Below are 22,502 nucleotides of genomic sequence, written 5' to 3' on the forward strand. Positions count from 1 at the left end.
GACAGCCTGTGACAGCAGGCCTGGCTAATCAGCTTCCCCCACAGCAGGTCACAGGGATTGGTTCAGGAATGACATGTGATTCAAGTCTGTCCAATGAGGATCAGACCTGGCTTTTTTTTTTTTTTTTTTCCTATTTTGAAAAAGACAAGTTTCCTTCTACTGAGGTTGCTACACGCCTTATCATAACCCTGGAGTTGCTTAGGGGCACCCTGCAGAAAAAAAACCCACCTGAGAAAGAAACCAACCAGTGGAGAGCAGAGGGGAGAAACAGAAGGCCACAGGGGAACCAAGTCCTGCTGACCCTATTTCAATTCCTAGATCTAGCCATTCCTGAACTCCCTGAATTAAAAATATGGGTCCAGAGTTACCCAGGATCTTCTTCTTATTGGCTATGGCACGTAGCATGATGGTCTTTTGCTTTTTCCTGCCCATAGCCATTCCTCTTATAATCATAGCGTCTGACGGCTTTGGAGAAACTATTCTTTTCCTTTGGTCCATGCAGTCCTGTGGGGTTTGATCCAATTCCCCGGCCCAGGATTGACCTTGAACCAAGGAAGCACAGTTAGGGTCACAATGATTGGTCACAAATGGCAGGTGACCAAGCTGGACCAGTAAGAGTCAGTCCTAGGGTTTGCATGGGTACGTGTCTCCTGAGTTTGCCAGGCTGCAATCTGAGTCTAGACCCGCTGGTCCCCAAGAATGGAGCATCATGGAAATCAGCCAAAGGCAGAGAAAGACTCTTCCTATGACCCTGAAGTACTCGTGGACTGGCTTTACAGTGTCCAAACCCAAATTATTTCTTCTTTTCCTTTTTTTTTTCATCTTTTTCTTCCAGCTTTATTGGGATGTAGTTGACATACAACACTGTATAAGCCTGAGGTGCACAACACAATGACCCGACAGACATACAGATTGTGAAATATTAGCCACGGTGTAGGTTCAATTCCCATCCATCACTCCGTATAGTTACAAAAAATTTTTTTCCTCTATTGAGAACTTTTAGGGTCTACTCTCTCAGCAACTCTCCAACATACAATATACAACTTTCCGATATACCAACCGATAGCAGCGTTCCCTACAGTCCTCCGGCAGTAACTTAAGAGCCCCAGCACTGACTTAACCTTCTAATGGAAATCTGTGCCTTTTCACCATTTTTACCTTATCCCTCCACCACTCACCTCCGGCCGCTGGCGACTACAAATCTGATCTCTCTTGCTTTGGCTGATGGCCACGGGGAAGTGAGATCGTCTAGTATTTGTCTTTCTCTGCCCGATGTATTTCATTTAGCATAATGTCCCCAAGGTCCATCCAGGGCTTTCTTGTATTTGTCTGTTTGACCTGGATTAAGTTTACTTCCTGTCATCTTTAACCAAGAGTCTGGACTTAGTTGACCTTCGGCAACTCAGCTTGACCCGACCGCCTTGCAAGTGCAAACGAGTTCCCCGAGCTCGCCAACACAGCTGGTGCGGACTCTGCGGAGTCTCCGCCACCTCCTGGGCTGCAGGGACACACAGATGTGCCCAGGAGGGCCCTCCTCACAATCCCCAAAGGAAAGGGGAGGACCCATTTCAGCAGTCTCAGCGCAGAGACCGCAACCACACGTGTCAGATTTTGCGCAGGAATCCTCCCCCAGGATTCCCGCCTTGGAGAAGAATCGGGAACTTGCACACAGAAAGCCTCCCTCCCCTACGCGGTCACTGCGCACACGGACCTGCCTGGACAGGCTGCCACTCAAACATGGGTCTTTTCAGGCCCTGAATAGGGTTTCTTTATTCAAGGCTTTTTAAGGAAGACACACCCTTTTCCTCCTGGCTGTGCCCTTATTTGGATTAAAGCCCCGGCCAGCTCCACAGCTCCTGTGACCCAGCCCTGTGCTGCAGGAGAGGGACCGAGAGATGACAGCTGGCGTCCTCCAGCAGAGCCCGAAATGACCAAGTCCCTGGCCCATGTGGGCAGAAGCCCCGGGGAAGGGGCCAGCAGTGCGAGGCGGTGGCCCCAGAATCCATCCTGCCCCCAGGCCCGGGAGAGTCTGCAGTCTCTCCTCAGTCCGGACACCAGAAGCTAGCACCGAAAAGACATGAGATCCCACCCCACACTCGTGCAGCAGACAGCCGGCAGCATGAAGCCCCCGTGCCTACGAGGCAGCGCCCCACAACGCCGGGGAGAGGCTGCTCCAGGCGGTTTGCGTTGTCTTCCTGCCTGGCCCTGTGGCAACTCAGACCCGGGGTCCCCACGCAGCATGTTCCCAACTCACTTTGTCAGTCTCACCCCTGAAGCCACCAGGCTCAGTCACGCTTCTCTTGCCCGTTCCTGAAACGAACCAGGGCCCTCCAGGGCCTTTGCACGTGCTCCCCTGCCAAACCTCTCACGTCCTGAGGCCTCGTGCGGCCCCCACAGCTGCCTGCCAAAGTGACTAGATCCTAGTGTCCTTTGCCTGTTGCAGAGGGACTCTCCCTAGAGGGACGCCCTCCTCAGAGGGACTCTCCGACGCACGACGCGCCGCTCCCCTCTTGCTTCCCGCCCTCCGTTGTCGTGTTCGATCTTTTGGTCGTCGGAGCTCCATCTCCTCCTCCCCGGCTTCCTTCCCTCCCATCTTCTCTCCCTTCCTCCATCCTTCTTAGATTTTTCTTCTCCGCTTCGTTCCCAGAGCCACTAAAAGTACAAAGTCGCCTTCACATCAGTCCACTGAGGTGTCCCCTCTGCCACCCACATTCCTCTTTTCGGACAAATAAAACCAACCGAGTCCATCTTAATAAAGGAAAGTTCCCTTTGTGCAGAAATCGTCCTTCGTCTGGACAGTCACTAACTTCTGGGACACCCAGAGCCTCGACAGGCCCCGGATCCTGTGCTTAGGACCAGAGGAAAAGGAGGCTCCGGAGACCCCCGATGCCCGCAACAGGCAAAGGACACTAGGATCTAGTCACATTCATGCCACAGCCCGTCCCCAGTCCCACATACCCAGGGACTGTGGCTCGCAGCTGCTCCTTTGCCTCACCTCAGGAGACAGGAAGACGCGCAGGGCTGGCACAGGTGACGGGGACGGGAGAGGAGGCACCCAAAAGTGAGATTGTGGGGAGTAGGACAGCCCCTTTCCAACAGCACTTGGTTTGTTTAGCTCTTACAAAACAGGAGTGATTATCTTGTGCTCTAACCTCATAGCAGGGGGTGGAAGTGACTCTCTTGGCCACGGTCTCCCCTCAAGACCACACACGTTTTCCTGTCACTGACTCAGAAGAAACCTAAGAAGCTGTGTCCACCTGGGAGCGGCCTTGCCCAGTCCACGGGGACTTCAACGTGCCAGTCTGAGCCCTCCAGATGCTGCCAGGATGCCAGCATGATGGGCTTAGCTCCCTCCGCGTGTCTCGGCCTGCCCACAATGATGGCAAACGCCATGCTTCCTTTCTAGCTTTTTATTTAAAGGAAGCACAGGGAAAGTTGCCCACAGCTCCACACAGCCTCCCCTGGCCCAGGCTCTGAAGCTCGGGTGCTCCTTGCAGATGGGGTGGTGGGCCCTGGGCTGTAGACCCTTACTCAGAGCCACCCAGGGGGCCCCAGGGCTGTGGCCACCATCAGCTCCCTGGCCCAGCACTCACCAGAACGATTCCTGTGAGTCACCACCCTCCAAGGTTCAGAGATGGGCCACAGAGGGGTGACCGGAACTTCCACAGCACCAAAAACTAGCTACCGTGACCGCCGCCCAGCGAGCCCTGGGAGCAAAGGGCCTGTTAGCAGGGCCCCGGGTCATGGCAGGGGGCAGAGGGACACCATGTCCATGTCATTTCTCTGCACCCCCACTGACCTTCCTCAGTGCAGTGAGTTGAATTGTGTCCTCCTCCCCCAAATCACTGTACACCTAGGACCTCAGAAATGTGACCTTCCTTGGAAATAGGGTCTTTATAGAAATAGTTATGGGAAGGATAGAAGGTCATCCTGGATTAGGGTCGGCCCTAAATCAAATGGGGGTGTCCTTCTGAGAGACAGAAAAGGACACACAGAGACACACAGACAAGAAGGCCCTGAGAAGATGGAGGCAGAGACTGGAGAGATGTGGCCACCAGCCTGGGGTAGACAGGGCAGTTTCTCCCTCAGAGTCCAGAAAGAATCAACACTGCCACTACCCTGCCAGTAGACTTCTGACCTCCAGACCCGCAAGAGAATAAATTCCTGTGGCAGCCTGGAAACAAATACCACCAGGGAGCAAAAGAACCATTTTTTCCCCCAGGGGGGAAAATGAACTTTTCAGGGGGTGGATAACAGTTAGCAAAGTTAGAGCTAGAAACAGTCCACTGATTTGCTATCATCGCTATCCTCTTCCTCATCCTCGTCACTGCCATCATCATCACCACCATCATCATCATCTCCTATCACTATTATGATCACCACCATCACCATCACCATCACCACCAGCATCACCATCATTATCACCAGCATCACCAGCATCATCCCTTATCACTATCACTGCCATCATCATCACCACCATCACCATCATCACCACCATTATCACCATCATCCTCACTGCCATCATCATCATCACCATCACCACCAGCATCACCATGATTATCACCACCATCACCATCATCATCCCTTATCACTATCACTATCATCACCATCACCACCATCATCACCATCACCACCACCATCATCATCATCACCATCATCATCACCACCATCACCGTCACCACCACCATCACCAGCAGCATCATCACCAGCCTCACTATCATCATCCTCATCATCACCACCACCACCATCTCCATCACCATCCCCATCTCCACCACCATCACCATCATCATCATCCCCACATCACCATCGTCATCACCATCACCACCACCATCACAGGAATCATCCATTGTGCATAGACTACACACTGTACACTAGGCACTAGACACCCTTTCTCCCATCTTCCCAACAATGCTACAAGGTAGCTTTAATTACTTCCATTTTCCAGACGAGGAAACGAAGACTTGAGAGATTAAGTAACTTGCCCCGGAGTTCTGAGCTCAGACAGCCAAATCCTCTCTCCCCATGGTTACTAGCTGTGTGACCTCTAGCAAACTCCTTACCTTACTGATCCTCAAATCCTCTGTACAGGTGCCCCATTTGCAGAGTTCCCATGGGGGTGACCAAGATGGTGGTTACAAAGCACACAGCCCTGGGTAAATGCAGTTGCTGTGGTCATGCTCGTGTCCCAACAGCTGCCGGAGAATGAACGGGGGTAAAGACAGATCTCCCCAAGTGGTTGGGAGCAAAGGTCTCTGACACATAGGCTGTGGGAGCTGGCACAAGAGTAGAACCATTGATGAAACCATAAGAACTCAGCAAGCCTGCCACACACCCCATTGAAAAATGTAAGTCAGCATGGATCCAGCCCTTTCCACGGGGCCATCAAGCTGCAGCCTGCCTATTCCTGTATGGGATTTGATCTCATTAACCTGATCCAATGCTCAGAAAGGGACAGTAGACAAACCCTAACCTTACCCTTGATAAGGGCTACATGAAGCTTTCTCTGAAACCTGTATGTAGATGTAGCCAACATTAGTTTTGCAGTTTTACCTAAAGAAGGAACATAGCATTTAGGCAAGCAGAAGCACAGCGAACACGGAAAGGCTCCCAGCCTTGGAAGACCAGCAACAAGGAGTTGGGGAGGGAAAACCACTTGTCCTAATACTAGTAAGTTGCAATGTCTTAAGCTCCTTCTATGTATCCGGGCTCTGGGCTAAAGCGGGAACTAGCAGGTGCCTGGGTGGCTCAGTCGGTTAAGCATCTGCCCAGAGTCCTGGGACTGAGCCCCAGGTCAGGCTCCTGGCTCAGTAGGGAGTCTGCTTCTCCCTCTCGTGCTCCCCACTCTCAAGCTCTCTTTCTAGGTCTCTCACTCTCTCAGTCAAATAAAGAAATAAAATCTTTAAAAATTAAAAAAGAAAATAAAAACAAAAAGAAAGCAGAAATTGGCACACTTTTTCTGTAAAGGGCCACATAGTAAACCTTGTAGGATCTGCAAGTCATGGTCTCCATTCTGCCATTGTGAGCGGACAGCCTGCAGGGCTATAGACAAGATGTAAATGAATGCGTGTGGCTGCGCTCCAGTGACACTTGAGCTACAAAAGCGGGTGTCAGGTAGATCTGTCACACAAGCCATAGTTTGCCAATGCCTGGACTAAGTGACTTAGGTACAGTATATCATTCCGACTCCTCCCCAGCGTCTGCCCCCACCTGCTTGCCTCACCAACCCTTACCTCTGTGTGCCCCCAGCAAGCCTATTTGTTCATTGCGATCAACCCAGCACCCAGAAAAAAACAGGTGCTCAGTAAAGATTGATTAAATGAAGGATTTCATTCCCAACTTGCAGATTTAAAAACAAAAACAAAAACCTAAGGTGTAGTGAGAGACGGTGGTAATTTGCTTAAGGTTATAAAGCTAGAAAAAGAAAGACCTAGTTCTTCTGAGACTTGGCTCAGGGAATTTGCCGTCCTAAACCCAAGGCTGCGAAGGCAAAAGCTTATAGAGGCCAGACAGGTAATGGGAATGATGAGTGCGTGAAGGCGGCCAGGGGCCGAGAGAGAGGGAGTGATGAAGACTGGGGCCAACCGGAGCATTACATCCCGCCTGAAGGTGGCGCTGCTCCCCGGCTCCAGGCAACTGTGGCCTCGTACAACGCTGGGGCCAGCACGGCCAGGTCTTCTGCTTTTCCTAGAGAAGCCGGAAATCCATGCTTTCATATGAAATATTCCAATTCTTAAAGATTGGCAAGCATCTAGTTTTCTTTTTTTTTTTTGTAAACCCTGGGCTGGCCAAAGAAAACATGCCGTAGCTTTGTGGCCTCTGGCTGAAAACTATTAAATACTTGAAAAGTTTTGTCCGTGAAAGTTTCTTCTTCGGTGCGGCAGTCCGTAAAGCTACCCAGCCAGCCTTTGGATGACCAGATGCGCAGAATTAGAAGCTGGCAACAACAGGGGGCCGCTGGCTCCGGAACATTCTCCCACCCTAATCCCTTAACATGGAGAGAAATCAGAACCAAGTCATGTTCTGGTCATGGAAACAAGTCATTTTTTCCCATTTTTAATATTCTCTTCAGAAGGCAGATAGGGTCCCTAAGGATGTGGAAACCTATACAATTCTGTCTCTAAAAGGAGATCAGGGCCCACACCTACCTGGGGCTAACTCCACAAGAAGATACAGGGTACCTTCCTACTTCTCCAAGGGAGAATGCCTTCTCCAGGAGGGGATGAACATCTGCGGTTTATTTATTCCCAATCTCAACCCCCACTCTGGTAAATGACTCCTTCCTACCTTTGGGGGGCCGCCCCTCTCCCCAGATGGTTCCGGTTGGGTCCTCAATCATACATTTATTGCCCCACTGCCCCCATCAGGGATAGTAAACCAGGCCAGGCCAATCACAGGAGCCCATCTCCCTGGCCATTCTGATTGGCATCAGGCATATGCACATGAATCAGGCTGGACCAATCCAAGTCCTGCCCTGGGACTTTAAAGCAGAACCTGAGGGCGCCTGGGTGGCTCAGTGGGTTAAGCCGCTGCCTTCGGCTCAGGTCTCAGGGTCCTGGGATCGAGTCCCGTGTCGGGCTCTCTGCTCAGCAGGGAGCCTGCTTCCTCCTCTCTCTCTGCCTGCCTCTCAGTCAAATAAATAAATAAAATCTTTAAAAAAAAAAAAAAAAAAGCAGACCCTGAGACATCCAAGCTCTCTAGAGCCTCTGTGCTTGCCTTGGGCAGGTTGTTTCAGCATGAGCCTGGCCCTGGACTGTCCATGTCCAGCTCTCCCCCCCCCACCTTTGGTCAGCTGCATGTCAGAGTCCTGTGGAAGATCAGTGAGGGGCCACATGGAAAGAAAGGACAGAGCCAGAAAAATGGCGTTCTGATGACAACATATAAATCCATGAGTCCAGCCAACCCCGTGCTTCCACTTCTGCAAGCCAAACAGCAACTTTTCTGGCCTTAAGCAGTTTTGGTTGGGGTTGGTCCCCGAAACAAAAACACTGTCCCGTAACTGGCCCCGCGGTGTCAGTGATAGCCTAACTGTAGCTCTGAGGGAGTTCAAGACCGAAGCCAGCTCCCTCCAAAAGTCAGTCTTACCGGCAGAATTAGAGAGATAGCCAGTTCGTCAGGGCCCACGACAGGGTTTTAAGAATATCAGTCCTCCATAAACGCGTCCACAAAAAGATTCATAATTGCAGAGAAAAAAAAGCAAAAGTTATCTGAAGGTCCGGATGATTTGGCGAAAATAAGCTTGACTTTTTTTTTTTTTTTTTTTCAAAATCCTGTGTTTTAACTGAAAAATCTATGACGAATTCTGGCATTCTACTCCATGGTACTTGTCTTAATTTGTCTTAAAGGGGCTTCTGGGGCACTTGGCTGGCTCGGTCGGAGGAACATGCAACTCTTACATCTTGGGGTCAAAAATTCGAGTGCCCCATGTGGTGCAGAGATTACTTAAATAAATACAAAACTTTAAAAAAAATTTTTTTTGATTTTAGTTCATGGCACATCACAGCCTTCCCCAGATGTGACCACCTAGGCAAGCAGGAGGAAAGTTCTACTGGCCTTCAAACCAAGAAGCAATGCCACAGGAAAGCCTAAGGTCCATCTTCGAGAACATCTCTGCTGGCTTACTCTTGCAGGCCCTACGTCCCCACCGTTCACTGGCATCCACTCCTATCGAGACAGTCTGGGGACCATCGATTTGTCTTTGAAGGAAGATCTCGGCATGTCAACTTTGATTCGTCTGTCCCGGGATACCAGCAGCTTCTGGCCCACCTCTAATCCGCGCTGCCTCTAACAGCCTGTGTTCCCCAGCGAGTGAAGGAAAATCTGTTCCTCTCTCTTGTTCCCTTCAGTCACATGTGTGAACACAAAATTCCAGCAAAATGGCAAGGCTGGGTGTCATCCACGTACATCAATCCTATTTCACCAATCCCACCTGAGTACCTGTTCTTATAGGTACTCGATGAGCACTCAGTGGGTCCCCAGGGAGATCCCAGGCTCTGGAGTAGGCGGTAAGCCCCGCTGGGAGCTGCACAGTGGAGACGCGGCTGGTATTTGATGCTGTGATTTCCAAAGAGAACGAAGGAGCCCTTGCATCCCCTTTGCTGAGCATTGTATCGGACATGTAAGATCCGGACATGAAAGGCCCCTACGTGGAAGCGAGGGGAGGAGGCTACCACTCGAGACCTACCAGAGTCCTTAGTTGATTTCCATCTGAGAGAAACAGGGTAGTGATTCCTCACCATCCCCTTCACTTAGTCAACAAAGTTGGTGAAAATTTATCAAGCTCCTACGAGAGGCTCCACACTGTTGTAGAAACTAGGGGTAGAGCGGAGAATAGGACAGAGTCCTTGCTCAGGAAGAATACTTCCTCGCACTAGAACACCACTGTACTGCTCATAATAATACAACAGCATGGGGGCGCCTGGGTGGCTCAGTGGGTTAAGCCTCTGCCCTCGGCTCAGGTCATGATCCCAGGGTCCTGGAATCGAGCCCCGCATCGGGCTCTCTGCTCAGCAGGGAGCCTGCTTCCTCCTCTCTCCCTGCCTGCCTCTCTGCCTACCTGTGACCTTTGTCTGTCAAGTAAATAAATAAAATCTTAAAAAAAAAAATAATAATAATAATAATAATATAACAGCACGTGTGTAGGACTCGCCCTGCCCCTTCTTTCTTGTTCTTATCCACTCTATCTTCACAATAACCATGTGTAGTATGATCTTCAGTTTGCAGTTGGAAAAAAAAAAAATGACAACAAAAAATGGAGACTCAGAGAAGTCGAGTAACTTACTGAAGGTCACGGAGCTGAAAAGAGGCAAAGCCAGGTCATTGAACTTAGAAAGTCTGGCTCCGGGTGTTGATCATCCGTTACTACTACTGCTCCGCTCCTAGGCATCGCTATGCTAGTCATGTAAATTGTGCCACCTGTTGCCACTTCCCGGGCACTATGCTGAACCCCTGCATATATTCAACTATGGACGGAGCATCTACGATTTATCAGGAACAATTCTATAAGCACGGCTTACTTCCATTCTTTATGCAATAAACTGAGGCTGACAGAGGATAAAGGGCTTGCCCAAATTCTCAGTGCTGGTTTGAGGCAAAAGTAAGACTGAAACCCATGTTTTCATGACCCATGCCCTTGGCTGTTTAAACATGCACTCTACTTCTCCCCGGGATATAATTTTGGTTATTTGGAATGTTTAAACAGACCCAATGAATATTTAAACAAATCATCCATATTAAATTTTGGGCTGTCGCCCCTCAATTATTACATTTCTCTGCTCTCCCATCCCGGAAACTGATATTTTCTTATTTGCTTGCCTGGAGGGCCACTAAAATGAAGATCAACATAGGCTCAGAGAACAAATATCCATTTTCACTTTTGAAAAATAACCTGACACTGCCTCCAGGATAAGGCGGTGCCTTTTGCTCTGAACTGGAAAGCGGAAGAGAAAGCAAGAAGAAAGGGTTTTGGAAGAGACTGCTCGTGCTCTCCCAGCAAAGCCAGCGCGGCTTCCCTGCCAGCGTTCTGCTGAGGGGGGGCTGCCGCCCGGCCTGGCTGAGGGCCTCACAGGCTGCTAAGCCTGAGGGGGAAGGTAGCTGGTAAGTAAACCCTAGAGTCCCCAGGGAGGGCAGGGAGGGAGGTAGGGGTGGCTTCCTTACCTGAAAGTTCCTTTCCACACCGAGGACAGTGACACCCCCAGCCTTTCCTTCCGTCTCCCCTTCCCCTCCTTTGTGGGCTTTTGCTCATCCCCCAAATCCTAACTCTCGCCCCTCCCTCTGCCTGCAGAGCTCTTTCCTCAATTTGTCCCATGGCTGGTTCTTTCCCATCAGTCTGCGTTCCGCTTAAGGGCAACTTCCTCAGAGAGGAGCACCCTCCTGGAGCACCTCCTCAAAGAGCTCCTCCCTGTTCCCACCTGAAGTCGTTCCTCTCTGACACCTTAATTTTCTTTCTTGTTTTTTTGGCACGTACCCCTGAGTGCGATGATTTTGCTCTTTCCAGTCTCCCCCCCTGAGTCAGCATGGCAGGAGCTCTCGTTCCTCTCCAAGTCCCAGGGAACTTGCCCATTGGAAGGGTTCCTTGTGTTCTGCTTCCCTCGCACCTGGGGGGAAAAAACAAACAAACAAACAAACAAACAAACAAAACCAAGAAGACAGGTGACTCCAGGCTTGCTGGAACCCACTCACTTTGTCCAACAACCCAGGGAGCAGGAAATCAAGAAAGATAATTCCCCTTCTCCAGCCAGCTTGAAACAGTCCTGCGTGGACCAACCTCAACCCAACAGAATCTGGAAAAACCAGGAAGGGAGCCTCTGTCTACCACAGAAACCTGTGCAAACTTTGTCAAATCCCAGACAGGACGGGAGGCAGTGAAAGACAATGGTTAGGAAGCTTTGGAGAAATACATACAGGCTTGAGGGCCTGCCCCACAGCTTGCAAATGGTGTGCCCTGGGGCAAGCTGCCTCCCCTCCCAGTGCCTCAGTTTCCTCTTCTGTAAAAGGAGGCCTTTGGGAGGGTGGTGCATAACAGTAGCATACTTCTCACCATGCCAGCACATAGCAACCTCTCAGTAAATTGTGGGTATTGACACCAAGGATCAAAATCTCTGTCTCAAAAACTTTGGGAGATCATTTCCCTGGAAAACTTTCCTCCGATTCTCGGGCTCAGCTTTTCGGTGACACTTCATTCTGACGCATCTCCTGTAACACTGCTCCAAGTCCGCTTTGCTAAGAGCTGTTTGAAGTACAGCTTGCTACTGGAGCTGGGACTTGGGCTTTTATTTTATTTAATTTTTAATTTTTTTTAGTTTTTTTTCCCCCTTTCCTTCTATTCTTTTTAAAAGTAAGTCCTTTTCTCCCCTCTCGCCCCCTCCCCCTCGCCCCTCCCCCCTTCTTCTTTTTTTTTGGAATCCTTTTATTTTCTTAGATGAAGGAATTCCTGTTTTGCCAAGGAGAAAACAAACAGGCAAACAGGTCTGGCTTCCAAGCTGTGGCAGTTAGGGCTGTCCCCGAGCCCAGGCGACAGGTGTGGGCTGGGAATGTGAACCATCCCCGGCGGGAAGATGCAGGCTGGGCGGCAGGTGACGCAGGTCAAGGCACAGGTGGAGTGCAGACCCCAGGCCAAGCCCAGGGAGGAAGCCAAGATGGCCTCAAGTCTACTCCCTCCACTCCTAAGGACCCCGCTGGCCCATACGGGAAGGTGGCACAGCCCGCCTGCTGTCCCCCGGCCTTGAGGTAGGGACACAACCGGCTTGTGGCAACTTCGCAGCTCGGCTCCCCACCTGCAGGCACCTGCACCAGCTTAAGCCAGTCCGGGAGCTTCCTCCCTGCCTTCCACCGTGATTGGTTCGGGCCACTCAGGCCCGAGCCAATCAGCACGTGCCATTCCTCAGGCCGCAGGCATTGGCTAGGAGTATCCAATCAACATCGAGGTCCCACTTTCGTTCCCAGGTTGCAGAGGCTTTTCCTCCCCTTCTCCCCCTCCCTCCGAAGGTGATACACTGGAATAAGAATTAATAAGAATAACAAAAAGTCTGGGGCGCCTGGGTGGCTCCGCGGGTTAAAGCCTCTACCTTAGGCTCAGATCATGATCTCAGGGTCCTGGGATCCAGTCCCGCATCAGGCTCTCTGCTCAGCGGGGAGCCTGCTTCCTCCTCTCTCTCTACCTGCTTCTCTGCCTACTTGTGATCTCTGTCTGTCCAATAAATAAATAAAATCTTTAGAAAAATAAAATAAAAAGGCAGGATTCAGACCCAAGCCCATTAGCTCCAAAACCTCCATACCTGCAAAACCACTACCGTAATTACACTTGGCATACATGCTTTGCCCCCCCCCCACCCCCGAAGATACCTTGAAATGATTACAGGGATTCTATTCACTTGGTAGGAAAATGGGTGTCTGGTGTGTGTTTTTCTGTTTTTCCACAGTTTCAAAGACACTGCACAGTGACAGAACCAAAACCCCCAGCTTAAAGCAAAGTGGACACTTTCCAAATGTCTCTTGAAAATGCCCAGGGGAGGAATATTACCAAAGCGAAGAGCAAAATTATCAGACGGCGCTTCTCGATATTGTCCCTTTTGGGGGTGTTCCTGGGACTATTGAGAAAGAGAACCCTTCTTCCCCTTGAGGTCGCCATGAACCTCTACGAGCTGCTGAGGGCCACCTCACAGGGAGTTTAGAGAGCAGAAAGAAAACTCGAGAAAGCGAGAGAGGGGAAAGAGAGCGAAGAAGGCAAAGAGGAAAGAGAAACCTGGTGATGTCACCCAGGCCAGTGGAGCCAGGTTTGCCCACCTCCTGGACGTTCTAGTTTATGACAGTCACCAGCACACTGCCATGTTCGTTCAAGCTAGTTTGAGGTGGGTTTCAGCTAAGCATCAAGAAAACGGAGAATAACCCAGTGGGCACGTCAAGATTTTCCTTGCCAATGGTGCTATAAAAAGAAGTCATCAAATCTCGTGTGTTTATATGCAGGTTGTTGGGTTTTGTTTTTTGTTTTTTTGTTTTTGAAGTCACACATAAAATGTGATTTAACCAGTTTTGTAACAAAAATACCTTTTTCTTTTTTTTTTTAAGTGGAACTCTTCCCCTTTTTTGGAACAGTTGGCTTTGAGTTCTTTCCTGAAAGCCCAAGGCTTGAAGTGTTCAGAAACCAGCCCTCTGATGCAGGACCTTCCCCCAAGTTCCGCGTCCCAGGGTCTCTGCAGCCTTGGTGTCCCCACCTGCAACAGACAGTCTGGGCCTTGGGAAAGATGGTGCAACTGGAGGCTTGGGAAACCTCCTGAATCCAAATTAATTAAGGTGTGGAGTGCGCGGCAGATGAAAGAAGCTTGTAGAACTCTTCAACGATCCTAATAAAGAATTTCCCCTTCAATTACAGGATAATCTGCTTCTCACGGCCTTTGCAGCCATAACCAAGCAGTTTCCTGGGCCGCTTTCCATGCGGCTGGACCAGTCTTTCTGGAATCCCTGCATTTTTCTTCTCTAAGAGACTCCGGGGAAGGCAGTGGGGATGAAAAGAAAGGACAGTGGGTACATTCTAGAAATGGCTATTGTATGGGATTTGCCAGGCTGCTGGACACAGAAGGAAACACCTGGAATGTGAATTACTGTGACTGATAGGTTCTACAGGTCTTGCCGGGGAAGGATTTGCATGTTTCTCTGCAGTCTCTTGCTTCTTTCCCATCATTCTTACACAACACCACACCCAAGCTGTTTGTCACTTCTGGGTGACACCAAGATCTTCCTCCTCGAGGACTCCATCCTGTTCTTTTCTGCCTAAAACACTCCCCACTCCCCACCAGACACCCCCACCCACCTCCCCCACCCAAAACCCACACATCCACCAGGCTAACCAGGCTGACTCCTACTCAAGATTTCAGCTAACCAGTTGAAGTCTTCAGCCACCCCCTGGCCTGCCCAACATAGATTCAGGTCCCCCATCCTGGAGGTTCACAGCACCCATGCTTCTTCAGAGCACAAAGCACAACTGTAATGAATTACATTTCACTAACGATCTGCCTCTGTCCCCTACTAATGTCAGGCTCCATGGAGACAACTTGCTGCCACCTCCCCAAGGCTTAGCATGTGGCAAATGACAGATAAATACTTGAAAAGTAGATCTTTAAAAGAATTTATTATGGGGCGTCTGGGTGGCTCAGTGCGTTGAAGCCTCTGCCTTCAGCTCAGGTCATGATCCCAGGTCCTGGGATCGGGCCCCGCATCGGGCTCTCTGCTCAGCAGGGAGCCTGCTTCCTCCTCTCTTTCTGCCTGCCTCTCTGCCTGCTTGTGATCTCTGTCTGTCAAATAAATAAATAAAATCTTTAAAAAAAAAAAAAAGGAATTTATTAGGTATCTAATGCAGATCAGCAAAGTTTTTCTTAGAGGGCCAGACAGTACATACTTTAGGTTTTACAGGCAAAGAGGCAACATGGAGGCTATTACGTATGGTTCTTACAGAACCATTTTATCTTATTTTATTTTATTTTATTTTATTTTGAAAGAGAGCATGAGCAGACAGGACTGGGGGGTGGGGGGGAGGGGCAGAAGGAGAGAGAGAGAGAGAGAACCTCAAGCAGACGCCACACTCAGTGTGGAGCCTTATGACTCTGGGCTCGATCTCACAACCCTAAGATCATAACCTGAGCCGAAATCAAGAGTTGGACACTGGACCAACAGAGCCACTCAGGTGCCTTCTTATAGAACTATTTTAAATGAAACTGTTGAAAAATGTGAAAGCTGTTCTTAGCTCACCAACTGTAAGCAAACAGGCTGCTGGCCAGATTGGCCCATGGGGTGCAGTTTGCTGACCTTTGATGAAGCATCATCAAAGCCGCCTGCAGGCTTAGGGCTGTGGCAGAGACTGCTGTCTGTTCCTTAGAGTCAGCCTTCTCATCTTCTGCCGGTATTGAACCCTGCACTTCAGGTAGATAGATGGTCTCTTGGAATAAAAGCCCCATGTATCAGCCTCCTTCACAGCTTAAGTTTCCTGGACAAGATGCAAATGGAAACATCCCGTGAAAGCTTCCCGGAATCTCCCCCAACAGGTAGCTAGCACATAGCCACTCCCTAATTTGTTCTTCATTTCCTTCTCTTTCCTGGTCATTGGAATGCAGATGTAATGGCTGGAGCTCCAGTAGTCATCTCGATCCATGAGTTATCCTTGCAAGTGAGAGCCTTGTGTAGTGGGACAAACACACAGAAAGGCTGACCCTACAGAGTGGAGTCCTGGCCACCCCAGACCTGGGTCCACCTTCCTGCTGACCTTTTAAGTGTGAGAGTAAAATAAAACTTATCTTGTTCAAAGCTTTGTGATTTGAGGGCTTTACCTTCCTAGCAGCTCATTCTAGTCCTAATGATACAAGAGAGAGGGGAGAAGGAAACCAACATGAGCAGGAAACATCCCTGATGGCCTAATTAAGAGAAGACAAATAGATACCTGGCTCTAACCCGGTGGCTGGAACCCTTGTAAGGGCCCAGTACAAGTTACTGGGTTAGCTCTCGTGGAGTCAGAAAGGCTTCTCGGAGGTAGGAGTCAGGCAGGAAGTTCCCTATGTGTCAGACAATTTCATGCAAATGTCGTAAACCAGAGGGCTCATGTGCCATTTATGACCCGCCAACTGGCCTCCTGGGTGGCGGGGAAGCATTGGTTTCCAAGTTTTAATTTTGAAAAGCTGCCTCCAAAACACACACACACACACACACACACACACAACAATGAACAATGAACATTCAAATACCCTCCGTTAGATACACCGCACACTCCTCTTCTCAACGTTGCTTTCTCTCTCCATATACACGTGACTGATGGTGCGTCTGTGTCTACAGTGTGTGGCTGAAGGACATCCTCTTGGATGAACCACAACACATTCTCACACTATTTAATGTGAAGTAATATATGTATAATGTATATTAGCTTGATAATAGCACATTATTATACTATGATCACACCAACATAATAGGACACAGGGCCTACGACATAGCCCGGGGGTCCCTGTGCCCAACGTCCCAGTCCCGTCCTCACACTTCGCGGTCAGAGCTCTGAAGTGTCCTTCCATCTAGGACTCTTCTGCCACCATTTTGCTTTTTGTGTTGGAGGACATGAACATTTTCCCAAGAGTTCCAGTTAGTTCTTTTTGTAAAGTCTCTTAATTTGGGTTTGCATTTTTTTAAATGTGAATCGCTGTCAACCTTTAAAAGTCTGATGTTTATCTTAAGCTCTAGAGGTTTGCTGTCGTGAGAAATGGAGAGGCGCGCGGCCCCTTGAGACGGAGTCTGGGCTGCCCTGAGAACTCCAGCTGCCCCCACTTCCCGTTTTCCTCTCCCCTGCTCCCCCAACCCACATCTCGCCCTTGCAAACCCTGCTTTGAGGGAACGGCCAACCCCAGGCACACATGTGCAGAGACCTGGGAGGCCTGAGGGGGTCCCAGTCCTTGGACGACATTGAGCCTCAAGGTGGCTGGAGGCTCAGCTGGACCAGGAGGAGGTGGGGGAGGTCCAGGCGCAGAACCTGCCAGACCCAGGATGGAAAATGCGGGGTCCCTGGTTCACAAGCTATTAAGAATTTCTTCCACTCCAGGGTGCCTGGCTGTCTCACTCTGTAAAGCATATGACTCTTGATCTCTGGGGGTCATGGGTTGAACACCACGTTGGGTGTAGAGATGATTTTTAAATCTTAAAAAAAAGATCAAAAAAAAAAAAATTTCCACTCTCCCACCTGTTACAAGATATGTAAGGAGCTCCCGTCAATCTGCTTCATACGCAGCTACCAGAGTCCTGATTCCTCCCCTGCTGCCAAATCAGATCCTAAGCAACTTGTTTAAATTAGACTTTTGAATATCATACCTCTTGCTTAAGTTCATTGGCAATATATGTGAATAAGCGTTAGACGTCTTCATTGACTGTGCTAAGGCATGCTATTTTTTTTATACAGAGACGTTTTAATTTTTATGAAGGAAATCTCTCCACCCAACGTGGGGCTCAAACTCATGACCCTGAGATCAAGAGCCGCACGCTCTGCTGACTGAGCCAGCCCCGCGCCCCACGGTGTGCTATTTTTAAATCAGCAGCTGGACTGCTTCCCGTGACCTTGGTCAGGCTCAGCTCATTCCCTAACTATGCCAGCAGGGGACATTTTCACCTCCGGTTTGCAAAGACGAAGCTTTCTTCATCGTCAGCTCCTTCCAAGAGTGATTTTTCTGCAAGGCCTTCCAGAGCTTGGTGCTGTCTGGCTCAAAGTTCTTCAGTAGGAGCACCCCCTACCCGCAAACTGGTGACCAAGAAAATCCAGGTCTCCTGTTTAAGGCCACCTGTGATCTGTCCACCAGGCTGATCCCAGGTTAAGCCGTGTCTGACACACGCTTTAAGAACTATGGATCGAGGTCAGTGGTTCTCAAAATATGTTCCCTGGATCACTAGGGAATTTATTAGAAATGCAAATTGTCAGGCTCTGCCCAGACCTCCTGAATCAGAAATGGAGTGGGCCTAGGGAGTCTGTGTTTTAACAAGCCCTTCGGGAAATTCTGATGGAGGCTCAAATTGGACATCCATGGCTCTAAGCCTAAAAGGACAACGATGACATAGCATGTCATCAATCTGGGACCAACTGTCACCGGGCAAGGAGGGAGACCTCTCTGTGCCTGTCTGCATCCATTAACCAGAAGAGAAGTAGGCACCCCCGTCTCAGAGGGCTGCAGTGAGGCCCAGATGAGACACATGTAGGGGCGCAACACCCACCCAGCGGCACCAACAAAACTTTGCCTGAAGAGGAGCTGCTATTAGCAGCAGCGCTAGCAACAGAAGGAGCGGATTCCAAGCAGGAGGAAGGAGCAATTCCTTCCCTACAGACCTGGAAACCGCAAGCAGGTGCTCCTTTTGAAATTTTTAGAAAAATTTACTAAAATAAAAACATTAATTGAAAGATAAAAACAGGGGCACCTGGGTGGCTCAGTGGGTTAAGCAAGCCTCTGCCTTCAGCTCAGGTCATGATCTTGGGGTCCTGAGATCTAGCCCCATGTCCGGATCTCGGCTCAGCTCTCTACCTACTTGTGATCTCTCTCTCTCTCTGCCAAATAAATAAATAAAACCTTTAAAAAAATAAAATAAAATAAAATAGCATATATATGACCATTTGTATTAAAAACTAAGTTCATATGTGTTATATGCATGTGTCCCCTGTGTGTGTTTGCATATGCAAATCTCCATAAATGTATATATTTAAATCAAAATGGTACTTATATTATAATTTCTGGATATTTGATTTTTTCTTTGCATTCTTCTATCTTGCCAAATACAGTTTTCATTGTTGTTTAGGTTTTGCTCTTATATACACTAGGCATGCATTTTAGTTAGAACTCAGTTAAATGAGGTGGGGGGGACACCTGGCAATGCCTGGAGACTGTTTTTGTCATCCAGACTCAGGAGGGGGATGGTGCTAATGCCTTCCAATGGGTAAAGGCCAGCGACAATGCTGAACATCCTCGAGGACACAGGACAGCCCCACGACAAAGGAACAGCTGGAACAAGATGTCAGTGGGACCAAGACTGAGATTCTCCAGTTACAGCAAGAAAAGCCACAAGCAATAAAGCCATTTCCACTTGGAAGTCGCACGGCTGCTGTTCACTGGGCGCAGCTCGCCCTTCTGAGGTTCATGTCATCTTTGAGACATTATGAGCTGAGTCTACGGCCATACCACCCTGAACGCGCCCGATCTCATCTGATCTCGGAAGCTAAGCAGGGTCGGGCCTGGTTAGTACTTGGATGGGAGACATTATGAGCTGAAAGCCATGTTCCTTTTACCAAGGAGGAAACTGAGGCACAGAGTTATATGCCTTGTCCCAAGCCCCACCGTCATGTGCCCACCCCCATTTGGACCCTCAGGAAGTTCCCCTGCAAAAGGACTCTGTGCCATGATGGACTCAGTTTCCTCTCCTGCCCCTTAGGTGCTGGTGCTCAGCCTCCTTGGGGGTGTGGTGTCCCAGAGACCTCCAGCGGGTGTGTTGTTCCATAGACCCGGCTCCCAGAGGCATCTCTGGCTCCTCAAAGAGGCTTTCTGGTGTCCTCCTTCCCTTGTAAAGAACAAGGGTTAATTAGAGACTCTTAATGTCACAAAACAAACTGAGGGTGGCGGCGGGGGCGGGGGGGTGGGTAGGGAGATGGGAGTGGGGTTATGGACACTGGGGAGGGTATGTGCTATGGTGAGTGCTGTGAAGTGTGTAAACCTGGCGATTCACAGACCTGTACCCCTGGGGCTAATAATACATTATATGTTTATAAAAAATAAAATTTAAAAATTTAAAAAAAAAAGAACAAGTGTTTAAGCAGCCTTGCAGGTCAGGCTTTGACTCTGCCCTGCCCCACCCACAAATATTCCCTTCCTCCTCCTGGGACCCTACATCCTCCTCCTCATTGGGAAAAAGACCAGGGATGCTGCCAAGGACCCTTACCCTGGACTTGTTTGGGGGTTAAGTTGCTTAAAAATCAGAAGTATCTCTCACCTCCCTTATTATTAAATCTGTGTGATTGATTTTGCTTCATTCCATTGTTCACAAACCCCAGGGCCAAGCTGTGGGCTTCAAAACGGAAATGCTGAAAAGATTCACCAAAGATCCCGCTCACGCCACCCCTACCGAGACCCGAGCTCCCCCTCTCAATCCATCTTCTAAAACGCCATCGTGGCCCTTAGCAAGGAGTTCTACAGGCTGGACTTCTTCTAAGCGATACCTCCACCTGCACCTACCAGGGACTGGCTGCAAAGACTTTCCCAAAAGGTACTGGGGCTTTCCCAAGCGACAGGGTGGACCCAACTTTCTCCGTGCATCATTCTCTTGGGGCAATTGCCAATTCCAAGCGTGTTGTTTGTGCAAAGCCCACCTGATTGGCAGCAGCAAACAGCCACTGCCCGGGGAGGTTTACGAACAATAAAAGGAGGGAAGACAGGATGAGCCCCGAGTGTCTCTGGGCTCAATGTGGAAATAATCATTTCTAAGAAAAACAACAAATTAAAAATTTAAAGGAGCTTCCTGTTGCATGATTTCAGATCTGGTTTGACTGGAATTACATCAAAAGGCATAAAATATAAACATCTCACAAGTGTCTCTCCTTGTCTCCGTCGCACCCACCCTCACCAGACACACGAGCACGTGCGTGAGCGCGCACACACACCCGCACACACACACACACACACACACACAGATGGATCAAATGTTGAAACGAACTTCAGAGTCCCGTGGAGTGGTGGGGGAAACAGTCCAGATGGGCTGGCCGCTGGTGGGCAGGGACTTGCCTCCAAAGGGGCAGCTCCTCCAGCCCTCCGTTCTTCCCACCTCGGTCCTGTCCTTAGAGTCCCCCAGCCCTGTCTCGACTCCACTCGTGAGCCCCCAGGAACAAGGCAGGAGGAGACAAGGGGAAGCTCCTCTGCTGACCACCCATCCGTCTGGGGCCCTGGGCCAGACGCGGCGTACTGGGATCTTCTTCCATCCTCCCCAACAAATCCAGCTAACTAGCAGTCTACCGAGGAGGAAATGGGGTCAACAGGTCAAGGCCACTCCGTTAATAAGTGGTGGCATGGGACTGGAACCCAAGCCCTCCTGACCCCAGGCTTGGCCCCTGTTTTTCAACACCACACTGCAGGGCGGGCTGGTTGGTGGGCTGGAACTCAGCATCAGAGCAGTGGCGGGACGCCGGAGAGGAGGCCAGAGCTGAGCTGGAAAGGCAGGCCCCTTCCTTGCCTTGTCCTGGCCCTTACATGTGCATGTGTGTGTGGGGGGGGGTTGTTACCAGCACCCCTGGCCCCACTAACCACCATTACACGCCATGGACACAACGTAAAACGCACATCCTCCTGAGGCCCACGGCAGTCTTCCATGGGCGTTCTTTGCATCTTGAATAACAGGTGTAATTCGTGCGCTCCCCGGTCTGTGGGCTGGGCACGTGGCCCCCCGTGGCCTCGCTGTTTCTCCACATCCGCCCCAGGAGGTTGGAGCTTGGGGATCCCCTACTTGACAGCTGGAGAAAGGGAGGCTCAGAGTGGCTGATGACTCGCCCAAGGGCACAGCCAGGAAGTGCCCAAACCAGGCTTTGAGATCACATGGGCTCCTGTGCTGGGGGCTGCGGCTGTGGGCAGGGCTGCCCCCAGGAACTCACAGCTCCGTGGATGGACAACAGCCAAGGAGGTGGCGGCGGTGATGCTGTGTGTGGGAGACGTAAGCCCCCAAACTATTGAATGATTCTTGGGAAATGCTCCAAACAGAAAAAAGAAAAAAGTATTTCCCCGGGGCACCTGGGTGGCTCAGTGGATTAAGCCGCTGCCTTCGGCTCGGGTCATGATCTCAGTGTCCTGGGATCGAGCCCCGCATCGGGCTCTTTGCTCAGTGGGAGCCTGCTTCTCTCTCTCTCTCTCTGCCTGACTCTCCGCCGACTTGTGATCTCTCTGTCAAGTAAATAAATAAAATCTTTAAAAAAAAAAAAAAAAAGTATTTCCCCTCATTTTACAAGCAGTTGTACTCCTTGAAAATTCTGCATGTATCCAAACTATGAGAAAAATACTTCACGTTGCAAAGTGACATGGAATTGAGTTCTCTGTTAGACTCGTTGTTTGTCAGAACCGCTCCTGTTGGGCAGCTGCTCTGGGTCTCAGGAGGACCCGTAGTGGGTGACTGCCAGCTGCCCCCCAGCTCTGTGACCAGCCCAGGAGGTGCCCAGACATTTCCAGCGCACCCTGAGGTAAGAGTCCCTGCTCTAGAACAGGGTTGTGGAGGTCCCTGTGGAGCTGAGAGACAAGGAGACTGGCACGTGTGCGCAGATGCCTGCTAACCATCTGGGTGTGAGAACCGTCCTTGGGGACTCTGGGAGCAGTTTGGTTCTTGCTCTGATGGTGTGCGTGACAACCCTGCCCCCACTGAAATACCAGTGATCTCAGAGGGCGAGTGAAGAGCTGGTAACCCCATCTCATCCCCCAACTTTAACTATTTAAACAAATGATCCTCGTCCCCCAATCCCAAATCAGGGGGTGTGG

The 22,502-nt window shown here is 50.1% G+C and overlaps 1 pseudogene; it reads left to right on the forward strand.

Annotated features, from left to right (window-relative positions):
* The first annotated feature begins 19,164 nt into the window (after window positions 1-19,164).
* Window positions 19,165-19,286, forward strand: LOC123392633 (annotated as a pseudogene).
* Window positions 19,287-22,502: the final 3,216 nt, after the last annotated feature.

Source organism: Mustela putorius, unplaced genomic scaffold, assembly GCF_011764305.1.
Source record: "Mustela putorius furo isolate JIRA1106 unplaced genomic scaffold, ASM1176430v1.1 tig00000592_pilon_pilon_pilon, whole genome shotgun sequence".
NCBI classification, from domain to species: domain Eukaryota; kingdom Metazoa; phylum Chordata; class Mammalia; order Carnivora; family Mustelidae; genus Mustela; species Mustela putorius.